Raw genomic sequence first — 12,140 nt, 5'->3', positions numbered from 1 at the left:
TATGCCGTATTTTGTTTATTCATTCATCCACTGATGTACACTTGGGTTGCTTCCCCCTCTTGGCTATTGTGAACATGCTGCTATGAACATGGGTGTACAAATATCTCTTTGAGACCCTGCTTTCAATTCTTTTGTGTATACACCAAGAAGTGGAATTGTTGGATCATATGATAATCCTGTTTCTGATTTTTTGAGGAACCATCATACTGTTTTCTTTTTTTTTTTTTTTAAAGATTTTATTTTTCCTTTTTTCTCCCAAAGCCCCCCGGTACATAGTTGTGTATTTTTAATTGTGGGTCCCTCTAGTTGTGGCATGTGGGATGCCATCTCAGCATGGCTTGCTGAGCAGTGCCATGTCCTTGCTCAGGATCCGAACTGTCGAAACCCTGGGCTGCTGAAGCCGGAGTGTGCGAACTTAACCACTTGGCCATGGAGCGGCCCCCATACTGTTTTCCACAATGGTTGCACCTTTTTGCATTCCCACCAATAGTGCATAAGGGTTCCAATTTCTCCACATCCTCACCAGTGCTTGTTATTTTCTTTTTTTTTAAGATTTTATTTATTTCCTTTTTCTACCCCAAACCGCCCAACACATAGTTGTATATTGTTAGTTGTGGGTCCTTCGATTTGTGCTATGTGGGACACCGCCTCAGCATGGCTTGATGAGTGGTGCCATGTCTGCGCCCAGGATTTGAACCCGGAAACCTTGGGCCACCAAAGCGGAGCACGCAAACTTAACCACTTGGCCACGAGACTGGCCCCGCTTGTTATTTTCTGTTGTTTTTTTTTTTAACACTAGTCATCCTAATGGGTGTGTGGTGATAGCTCATTGTGATTTTGATTTGCATTCCCCTAATGATTAGGATACACATTTTCAAGGAAACATGTTTGGAGAGTGGAGGGTAGGGAGCCTCTTAGCTCCAGTGGTCTGGAAGCCCTCTTCAAGAAGGTGGTATTTAAATTGAGACCTAAAAGAAGGGAAGGAGGCAGCCATTGGAGGATCTGGAGGAAGAACATTTCAGGGAGAGAGGCAGTAAGTGCACAGGACCTGTGAATGTGTGAGTGCTGCATATTTTTGTTGGAGAAATAGTGAATAACGGGCATGAGGGGAGGTGGCGCTGAGGGGCGGGCAGGGCCGTCCAATTCAGGGCTTTAGGCCATGGGACGGAGTTTGTATTTGCAATTTATAGTAAACACTGGTTTCCTCAGGTTGTGGGGAAGAGGCAGGAGGACAGGGGACGGAGGGATGGATGGACGGAAAAGCAGGGCTGTTTGGGTGGTGATGTCGCTATGTGCGCTCGGTCGCGTGGTGCTTGTGAGTGTGTGCCGTGCGTGTGCGTCCACAAGGGGGCATGGTGTATGTAGGTGCTGACGCGCGCGCGCGTGTGTGTATGTGTATGTGTGCCTGGACACCCCCAGCAGCCCCGGATCGTTATGTGATCTCTCTCAAGAATGTGCTGCGCCCACTTCCCTTCTGCCCACAACGGCCTCCCGCTCTACAGAGTACTGGCCGTCCCAGCCAGGAGGGCGCAGTGTTGCTTTTCGGGCTCCTACTACGGTCGGGAACCCGCAAGAAGGATCCAGAGCCCATACCTAGGGGCTGAGACTAGTCTCTGAGAATGACCACCAGGTTTTAAAGGTTTGGAGACAAGGGCTTGCCCGCCTGAGACGAGGAGAGGACTCCGCGCCCCGCCTCTGCAAGGCAGCCAGGGACGCGGGAGCCACGGGCTGGGTGAGCAGGGCCGGCTGCTGCAGTACCGAGAAGGGCCGCCCGGGGGCAGCTGAGGACGCCGAGCCGCGGAGAGGAGGAGGGGCGGGTGGAGGGGTGGAGGGGTGGGAGAGGAAGCGGGGTGGGGGACAGAGGGGCGGGTAGGTAGGGGCTCAGGGCTGCCGGGTTCTACAGTAGGTTTCCGCCTCTGAGTGGCTATGTGAGTGAGAACAAAATGAAGGCATGAGCTCATCGCCATCCCGGTGGCGTCCCATTTCATGCTCACAGCAACATCCTCACAGGCCCAGAGAAGTGGAGCCATTTGCGCAAAGTCGCTCAGCATGGGGATTCAGACCAGAGCTGAGTGACCTCTAAGCCTGTAGCTAACCCCTGTCCCACCCTGAATGAATTGATCTGCAGGAGAGTGCGGGTGTGTTCAACTGTCTCCTGGCCTCACCTATCCCCCACCACTCCCTGCCTCATCAGAGCACTCTTCCCCCTTGGGCAGCGCCAGGACAGCCTGAGGAGGGAGGCTGGGACTTGGGACCTCTCCCTGAGGTCCCTGGGGAGGAGGAATTCAGGGGCCCTGGGGTAAGGTCATAAGTATGCCCACATTACCATGGTGACAACCCAGGCATAGTAACATCTACTAATACTGGGCCTCCTGTCTGACCTTCCCGGAGGCTGAGGGCTGGGCAGGGGGATCTAGGGGACCTGGCTGAGCCCCTGGCCTGCCTCTGGGGCCCCTGCTACCTCTGCTGACTCTTCTGGGAGCATCGGGCCCACCTCCCAAGGACTGTAAGCTGGGATTCAACCAGGGTCCTCTTCCAAACCCCTCCCCCAACATATAAGTGTGTGACTGGCAGTTTGGCCGTCCCTGGAGGGAAAAACATGGATGGTTTCAGCTAAGACCATTGAAAACAGAGGGGCAGACTGAGGCTCAGAGACGAGCAGGGAGCCATCCAGGATCATGCAGCCAGACAGCTGCTGAGGCCCTGGTAATTTTCACCTGGAAAGGACTAGAGGACCTCAGACAAGGGAGTCAGTAAGATTTATACCCTTATGTTGGAGACTGAGGGGCCAGAAGGACAGTAATCCAGCCTGCTCCTCCAGAAAGTCCTCCCTGACCACCCCCTCTGCCACCAACGTCGAAATGGCCTCAGAGCTCCCTCGACACTTTGGGCAGAGAGGCTAAAAACTCATTTTGAGTTGCTTAATGGACCTCAGAGACTCTGAGTCCATTCTCTTGGTCAGCACAGAAATCCCTTCTCTAACCCTCGTGTCAGCTGCCCATCTTGCTTGCACACCTCATGCAACAGGGAGCTCACTGCCTTAAAAGGCAGCCTGTTCCATTGTAGGACAGCTCCTTCTAGTGAAACCAAACTGGCCTTCTTGTGCTGTCCATTCGTTGGAACGAACTCACCCTGTAGAACACAGAAGAGTGCCTCTGTCTGCTGCACACAGGCCCCAGGAGGCTGCAGAGAGGTCTGTACCCTCCCAGCCCCACGCCAGCCTTCTCTCCAGCTTCAGTGGTCCCAGTTCCTCATAAACAACCTTTCTAGCCCTTCGTCTCCTGAGCAGCTCTCCGTTAGGTATACACTGGGTGGGAATGGCCCTTCTGTGGTGACTGTCTTCTTCTCAACACACAAGAAAATAGGTGTTCATTATCGGGAAATTAGAAAATACACACAGGAAAAAATATCCACAATCCCACCACCCAAAGACAACCCCTTTTAGCTCCTTGGGGACTTTCCTCCCAGACTGATGCCAAGGCGTGTATTAAGAAAGTGGGAGGCAAAAGCGAAGTTATTCAAACCTGGTGGTAGGTAGGAGGCCTTTTACGGGAGAAAGGCAGTTTTTGTTTAACACCTGGAAGCCTCATCTAGTTGTGAAGACAGGTCTGCTCTGGAAGACTGAGGAATGGGACAAAGAGAACAAAATAATTCTTATACTAAAGAAAGAAGAATTTCAAGTTTCCAAGGGCTGTGCTGGAGACGTGGGGGGATTTCTCCAGAGCACTGCCTTTCCCGCAAGCTCCCAACAAGCATTGCCTCTCATCACCCCTCACCTACCTCCTCCCAGAGCCCGGGGCAGGCGTCATGGGAGCAAGGCAAACCCAGGTTCCAATTGGCAGCGGCCCCCTTTAGAATGAGGAAGTGAAGGTGCAATCCTGAACCCCCAGAGAAAGCCCTGCAAGATCCTGTTACACTGTGGGTGGTCCCCTTGCCCTGCCTGGCCCCAAGTGTCAGTCAAGCTGTGCGTCCAACTAGTGGCACTGGAGGTGTGGTTCCCGAGGGAGAGTGCAGGGGGAAGGGGACAGTGGGTGCAGGAGGTGAGAGGCGGATGGGAAATGGAGGATGTCATGGAAATAAGAAAAATAAGCTGTGATAGGGAGAAAACAAAGCCCCCCAAGAACGCTGGGGAATCTGACAGCGGGTGGTATGTGGAGGAGCATCAATGTCACAGGATGGAGCCTCTAGTGAAGGGTAGGATGGCCCCAAAGACCTGCGTTTTCTTCTAAACTATACATGTAGAGAGAATGTCTTTCCATTTCAGCAAATATTTGTGATGCACCATTTTATTTGCTGCATCTAGTGCATAAAGACCATTTAGGGCATTTAAGTTGTAGACAACTTTTTGTCATTATAATAAATGTTTCAGCGAACAGCCTTGTAGCTACACCTTTGCCCACATCCATTTTTATTTCTTTAAGAGAAATTCTTAGCCATGGAACTGCTGGACTGAAGAACAGGAGCATTTCTAAGGCTTTCCATACATGTTGACAAATTGCTTCCCAAAAGGCGGCACCACTTTTGGGAAGAGGTCACAGCTGTGTGAATGTGTGTCCTCCTACCTTGAGCATCAGTTGTCTCCTTTCCCAACATTTTATTATTACAACTTTACACATACAAAAAAGTTGAACAAATTTTACAGTGAGCACTCATAGCCACCACTCAGATTTTACAATTTACATTGTACTATATTTGCTTTATCGCTCTCTCTGCCTCCCTCCTCCATTCATCAGTTTGTCTTCTTTTTTGGACGTATTTCAAAGCAAGCTGTAGGTATCAGTACGCTTCACCTCCACACACTTCAGCACGCGTATCACTAATGAGAGTTCGCTGTTTGTGTATGGCTCTTAGCTGTTTTGAGGCAAAATTTATATATAATGAAATGCACAGATCTTAAGCATACCTTTGGTTGAGTTTTGACAAATGTATATACTTGTGTACCCCAAGTCCTGCCAAGAAGTAGATATTTCCATCGCTACAGAACGTTTCCTAGTCACCCTGCCAGCCCTGTTCTGATTTCTTTCCACAATGGCCCATTCTAGAATTTCATAAAAATGGAATCAGACGGTATCTACTTTTTTTGTGTCTGGCTTATTTCATTCAGCATTATGTTTTGGAGATTCATCAGTAGTTTGTTCTTTTTTATTGATGAGTAGAATTCCATTGTGTGGATGTATAACAGGTTGTTAATCCATTTGCCTCTTCATGGACACCTGGGCTGTTTCCTGTTTGGGCCATTGCCGATAATGCTGCTATGAACATTCTTGTACAAGTCTTTGGGTGAACATATGTTTTCATTTCTCTTGAGTACCTAGGAGCAGAATTGCTGGATCATAGGGTGGATGTATGTTCAGTTTTATAAGAAACTGCTCAACCTTTTTACAAAGCGGTTGTACCATTTTGCACTCCCACCATCAAAAGAGGACCTCCACCACTGAGTTTGAAGCTTGGAACACAATGGGGCTGTCACCTCCTTAGTTTCGGATGCTAAACCTCAGTGAATACCACTGAAGGTCATAATAACAGGCTCGGCTGCATTGCCCTGGCAATCAGGTGGACATCTTGGGCTGTTTCTCATGGACAGATGAATGGATGGATGCCCAGCCAGGTCTCCTCGACCCTGAACTTGTACGATGGCTTTGTTGGAACCTGAATGTTGGCTTTTTCATTTGTCTTCATTAGTTTCCATCTTGTTGGTTTTGACTTGACCCTTTAGCCAGTCCCAAGAAGGATGAGAGCAGTAAACTTACACACATTCGCCAGGGGCCAGACCCTGAGTAAACTCATTCAGACTTCAGGACAACCCTGTGAGGGAGCTACTATTATCAGAGATGAGGAAGTTGAGGCACAGAGAGGTTAAGTAACATGCCCAAGTTGACCAGTCATAAATGAGCTGGGATTAGAACCCAGCTAGTTTGGATCCAGACATCGTGGTCTTAACTACTCACTCTGGTGCCTCTTTTTTTGGCTTCTGCTGTTATCTCCCTCCATCTTCCAGTTTATGTAAATACGTTGAGTATGCCTCCAGGTCTTCATTCAAATTATTGGTTAAAAAACAAAAACCAAAGCCAAAACAAAAACGAAAAACACGTATGGACCAGATAAGTCCAGGGCCAAGGGCAGAGCTTGGTGGCATGCTCTAAAGATCCCCCTTTGCACTGGCCTCATTCTGTTTGTCCATTAGCGGTGATGGTGATTGCTCTACCAGCTGTAAAGCCACGGAACTGGCATCCAGCCAGGGCTCTCCACCGTGGTCTCAGGCCAGCAGTCATCAAATAGCTCTCTGAAATCTCCACACAACCAGCATTTCGTGTCAGTCCCCAGACTTATCAGACCAGGGGCCCTGGGAACAAAAGGAGCAGATTGGGGCTAGGGTAGCACTCGCTGGACCCCATCTGGGCACCCAGTGGCCTTTCATAGCCCCTAGGTCTTGGCCCAGTGTCTAGTATGTAACAGGTGGTCAACAAATGCTTGTTAATTATTTTTTTGAAGCCCATTTAATTTAATTTTTTATTGTGGTAAAATATACATAACATACAAGTTACCATTTTAACTTTTTAAGTGTATAATCCAGCGGCATTAGGTACATTAAAAGTGTTGTATAATCATCATTACTATCTGTTTCTAGAACTTTTTCATAATCTCAAACAAAAACTCTGTACCCATCAGACAATAACTCTCTGTTTTCCCTCCCCTCAACCCCTAGTAACCTCTATTCTACTTTATGTTTTTATGAGTTTACCTATTCTAGATATTTCTTATAAGTGGAAATGTACAATATTTGTCCTTTGGTGTCTGGTTTATTTCACTTAGCATACCTTTCAAGGTTCATCCATGTTGTAGCGTGCGTCAGGATTTCATTCCTTTTATGGCTGAGTAATATTCCAGTGTATGAATATACCGTGTTTTGTTTATCCGCTTATCTGTTGATAGACACTTCGGTTGTTTCCACCTTTTGGCTACTGTGAATGATGCTGCTATGAAGCATGTTAATTGTTATTTCATAATCCCTTTCTAATCAGGTTCTCCGCAACACTTTCCACTAAGATGGCTCTTGTCAAGGTCCCCAGTGATCTCCACGTCATTAAATCCAATGGGCAATTTTTGGTCCTCATCTCACTTGATCCATCAGCAGTATTTGACTCAGTCAATCTCTTTCCTCCTTGATATTGTTTCTTCATTTGGTTATAGGATCCCACACTCTCCTGCTTTTCCTCTACCCCTCTGGATGCTCCTTCTCAGGCCCCCTTCTTGTTTCTCCTCTTTCTTCTCCCCCACATCTTAATGCAGGAGGCCCTCAGGGCTCCATTCTGGGTCCTCTCACACACTCTGCCCCCTCTCCTGGGTGGCCTCATCACTCCTGAATGTACATCTCTAGCCCAGACTTTGCTCACATAGCCATCTTCCGGTCTGACATCTCCACTTGGGCAGCAAACTCCATCTGTCCCAAAGTGAGCACCTGCTTTTCCTCCTCATTCTTTTCCACTTCTCCACCTTGGTTCCTGGTAACTCCATCCTTCCTGTTGTTCAGGTCCCCAAATTTTGCTTCACTCTTGACTCCTCTCTTTCTCTTATACCCCACACCCAATCCCTCAACTCATCTTATTGGCTTTACCTTCAAAGTACATCCAGAATCTGGCCAGCCCCACTGCTGCCACTCTGGTCTGAGTCCCCGTCAACTCTCCCCTAGAATTCTGCAGTAGCTCCCTAACTGGTCTCCAGGCTCAAATCTGTCCCCAGCACAGCAGCCAGAGGCATCCTTTAAAAATGTAAGTCAAATCGGGTCAGTTCTCTGACCCCAACTTTGGGTGTCTCCTCATGTCACCAAGAGTCAAAGCCAAAGTTCTCACAATGGCCTAGAAGGCCCTACATCACCTGGCCCTGCCACCTCTCTGCCTTATCTCCTACGATCTCCCCTTGTTCCCTTTGCTCTTTACTGTTCCAAGAACATGCCAGGCATCCCACCTCGAGGCCTTTGCACTGGCTCTTCCTGTTCCTTAGAAGTCTCCTCCCCCAGAGACCTACATGACAAGGTCCCTTACCTCTTTCTTATCTGTGCTTGAATTCACCTTCTCAACGTGTCTGTCAGGAGCACTCTATTTAAAGTTGCTGTACCCCTCGTGCTATCCACTCTCCTGATCCCTTTTATGCTGTCCTAGTCCTCCCTGAACTACTTTTCCCTGGCTATAATATCATACATTTTACTTATTTATTGTGTTTATTGTTTCTGTTCTCCTCCCAACTCCATTGAAAATGATTCAGGAGGGCGAGGATTTTCGTCTCTTTTGTTTACTGATATGATTCACCTAGAATAGTGCTTGGTACATGTAGGACCTCAATAAAAAATTTGTTGAAGGAAGGAAGGAAGTAAGCAAGCATAATAGTTTGGGAAGAGGTCTGCAATCTAAAATTGGGTGAGTCAAGAAAACGTGTGTTTCTGGCACGGCCAGGTGTCGTGGATGGTACTGCTGTTTGCCGTGCAGCAGCCATCCTCCTCCTGGTAATTTTCCCCGTGTTCCTTTGGGACGCATCCCCTCCTGCCATCAGTCCATATGGACTGCCTGGGGCTGGCCCCTGCTCCTCACTCCAGGGGGGCGCAGTGACTCTTCATGCCGCAGTGATTGGCTCAGGGGTGGGCATATTCCACCGGCTGGGCCAATGATACTGAATCCTGGGACTTTTGCTTATATTCTTGGGATGGGGAAGGCTTCTTCCCTCAAAGGTAGACATAAACTCAGAGCTACCTTAGCCATTTGACTCTTTTTTGGAAGAGGCTGCCTGGAAGTGAAGCCAATACAGAGGAATATTTGGCCATAGAGGTAGAGAAAGACCACATTTGGGAGCCTGGATTCGGTACTGTCTGCAGCTCATTTACACGAGCCCCTTTCACTGAAGCCAGTGTCTGTCACTCTCGACCACTTACACGGTACCTGCCTGAGCTCTTGAGTTGGGAAGTAAGGAAGGGGCTGAGTAGGGCCTGTGGGTGTATAGGGTGGGTGGCCCCAGGGGCAGGTCCAAATGAGAGGGGCTGAGCATACAGGGGGCATTCAATGATCAGTGCTGAGAAGAGGTGACCTGGGAACAGATGCTTTGGCCCTGCCCTAGAGGAGCTCTCAAGCTGTCAGGGGAGAAGGACATGGACACTCACGGGGCAAGACAGACTGAGGGATCCTGCCATACCAGCTGCAAGCTAAGCTGAAATGGATGGTGTCCAAGGCCAGGGCAAGAGATGTCCCTCATAGTGTTCATTCCGGAGCTGCCACTCCCCACTCACCAGTGCCGGTGGAAGAGCCCAGTTAAAGTGCACACCAGGGATAAGGTGCACCAGGCATAAAGTGCACTGGGGATAAGGTGCACCAGGGATAAAGTGCACCGGGTATAAAGTGCTCCGGGGATAAGGTGCACCGGGGATAAGGTGCACACCAGGGATAAAGTGCACACCATGGATAAAGTACACACCAGGGATAAAGTACACACCAGGGATAAAGTACACACCATGGATAAAGTGCACACCAGGGATACAGTGCACACCAGGGATAAAGTGCACACCAGGGATAAAGTGCACACCAGGGATACAGTGCACACCAGGGATAAAGTACACACCATGCATAAAGTTCACACCAGGGATAAAGTACACACTAGGGATACAGTGCACTTCAGGGATACAGTGCACACCAGGGAGTGCCGTCTGGGCTTTGTCACATACTATAGGTGTGTGCTGGGGTAGGTTGCTTAACTTTCCTAGCTTCAGTGTCCTCCTAGGTAAACTAGCAAGAATGATGTCCACCTCATAGGGTTGCTGTGAGGATGAAACGAGATGATGTGTGAAATGAGATAACGCGAAGAACTTACCATGAACCTGGCTCACAGAACACTTAATGAAAGTCAGCTGCTCTGTTGTTCTCAGCCGTCTCTCCCAGCCATGGATTGTGCTTGGCAGGGCCGGTGCAGTTCTTACAGACACCAGCAGGTGGCGCCCAGATCCCAAAAGAGAACAATCCTGGACTGTTTTCTGAATGGCTCTGGAAGGGGTTGGGCGGGGCGGCCTCTCGGTTCTCTCGGCCTCTCGGTTCTGGGCTGCCAGTTAGACCCCTGCCTTCTCCGCTGCGGTGGGGAGAGGTACTTGCACTTCTCTCAGTTCCAAGGCAGAAAGGACCTGGGTCACCATGGGATAGTCAGCGGAGCCTCAGTTTTCCATCCGATTTGTGGAAGAGCATGGCCTTCGGAGACAGCCTGGAGCAAGCTGAGGAAATACTCAGGTTGGACCAGGTAAAGGACTTCCAGAACAAGCGATCGTCCCAGCACGGAGGCTGGTTACAGAGGGCCTGCGGCTGGACCTCTGGCTGCGACTGGGCCTGGTGCTGAGGCAGGGGAATGACGCATATGACCTGTATTCGCTTCCTTTTTGGATGGGAGAGAGAGAGGGGCTGCCTGGTGCCGAGGACCCAGGACCTGCTTGGCCCTGTGACACACGACGCTCTGGTAATTCTGGGTCCGGCCAGAAGAGGGAGACAGAGAAAGTCCTGGGCCTCGCTCGGCTCCCTTCCCGGCCCAGAGATCGCTCCCCGGGGAACCTTCCAGGCGTGGCCGCTCCTCCCTGGGCAGGACTCGATGTATCCTGTGTCCCTTCGCTTTGGAAAATGCTTGCCCTCCTCTCTCCCGCTGGGCTTCTTGGGGAGAACGCGTGGGGCAAGGGGAGGTCAGCTTCATCCTAACTCTGTGCATCCCCCCAGCTGAGCCCCACCATTCCTGATCTTCAATAACCAGGATTTGATCTGATAGCCACTCTAATTCTAGCCGCTCCGACTTCTGGGATTGGGTAGTATCTCCCCAAGGGTAAGGATTTGGTGGGTGGTGCAGAAGGGAATCCTCTTCCTAACCCCCCATTAACCCAGGCCTGGATGGCCAGCTGGACCTCCGGAAGCAGGGGAGTGCCCACCCCATACCACCCTGGCCAGTTCCCGGCATTCTCCTGGACGTGCTCCCAGAGGCCCACAAAGGCCCTCAGACAAAGTTCTGGGCCAGGCTTTGCCCGTGCCCTGGGCCCGCAGCCGGCTGGCTCTAGGCACTGCAAGTCCCTGGCACTCCTGTGGGGCTTTGTCCACTAGCCCTGGACCAGTGCTGGCAGGGCCCTGTTTGTTGGGGGAGGGGGTGAGACAGGAAGCTCTCAGCTTGAGCAGTCGCCCTTCCCTCCTGCCCATGGCCCTGCTCTCCTCCAGGGGACCTTCCTCCTACCTCTCACCTGCTCAGGCTGTGGCCTTTCCCCACTTGCCCTTCTTCCTTTTGGCTGCAAGCCCAAATCCTTGCCATCTTCAGGGTCCTGCTCATATTCTACCACTCATTTATTAACCAATATTTATTGAGCCCTACTATGCTCCAGGCCCTTGCTAGATGCTGGGGATCCAGCAATAACAAGACACACAGTTCCTGCCCTCTTTGGAGTTCACAGTCCAGGGAGGTTCTAGGCAGGAGACTAATAAAACTGATTTCCTAAAATTGATTTCATCTTGTGAAAGTGGGGTGAAGCTGCCTGCTCAAGGAAGCTCCACCTACTGGGGTATTTCCCCTGGGAAATCATCTGATGGGCTGTGAGCTGTGGAGGGAGGGACTTTGTCTGCTCCCCTCCTCCCTGCAGGGCCTGGCACACAGTAGGTGCTCAGCAAATTTTTGTTGAATGAATGAATGAATCATCCTCACAGCCAGGGGCTGTCCAGTGAGGATGGCCTTTCCTCCCCACACTGCCTCCCAGCTAACCCAGGATTTGTAGGTAGTGTTGGAGATTGTACAGACAACACCCTGAGGCTCCAAGGATTCCTCCCCAGGCCTCTGTTGCTCCCTGCCAGCTCCTCACTGCATGGCTTCCCTCCCTTAGGCCATGTCAGAGTCCCATGGCCCATGCATAGATTTGTCTGTGACCTCTCATTCATCCATTCTTTGGTTCATCACCTTTTGGGAGCCTACTGTATGCTGGCTCAGATCCGGGACATGATGTGACTTACATGTAATTGATGTGGGCAATGTCAGTAGTGGGGCTGGGTGGAAGCAGGGGGACCAGTTAGGAGGCTACAGTGATAGTCCAGGTGAGAGATGACAGTGGCTTGGGCCAGGCGGTGGCAGTGGAGCTGATGGGACATACATTG

The 12,140-nt window shown here is 50.3% G+C and overlaps 1 protein-coding gene across 21 annotated transcripts in view; it reads left to right on the top strand.

Annotated features, from left to right (window-relative positions):
* Positions 1-10,014: 10,014 nt before the first annotated feature.
* The window catches only part of PSD2 (pleckstrin and Sec7 domain containing 2), a 53,134-nt gene continuing 51,008 nt past the window's right edge, over positions 10,015-12,140 (top strand). For 5 of the 21 annotated variants that reach the window (XM_070570680.1, XM_070570665.1, XM_070570683.1 and 2 more), the window contains exon 1: positions 10,083-10,269. The gene's annotated coding sequence lies outside the window, so the exon portion shown is untranslated. Of the gene's footprint in view, positions 10,483-12,140 lie in introns of all 21 variants that reach the window. The other 16 variants (XM_070570676.1, XM_070570661.1, XM_070570672.1 and 13 more) reach the window with 11 other exon arrangements.

This window comes from Equus przewalskii, chromosome 13, assembly GCF_037783145.1.
Source record: "Equus przewalskii isolate Varuska chromosome 13, EquPr2, whole genome shotgun sequence".
Taxonomy (NCBI): Eukaryota; Metazoa; Chordata; class Mammalia; order Perissodactyla; family Equidae; genus Equus; species Equus przewalskii.
Note: the sequence above shows the minus strand (reverse complement) of the source record. Positions and strands in the feature narration are given on the sequence as shown.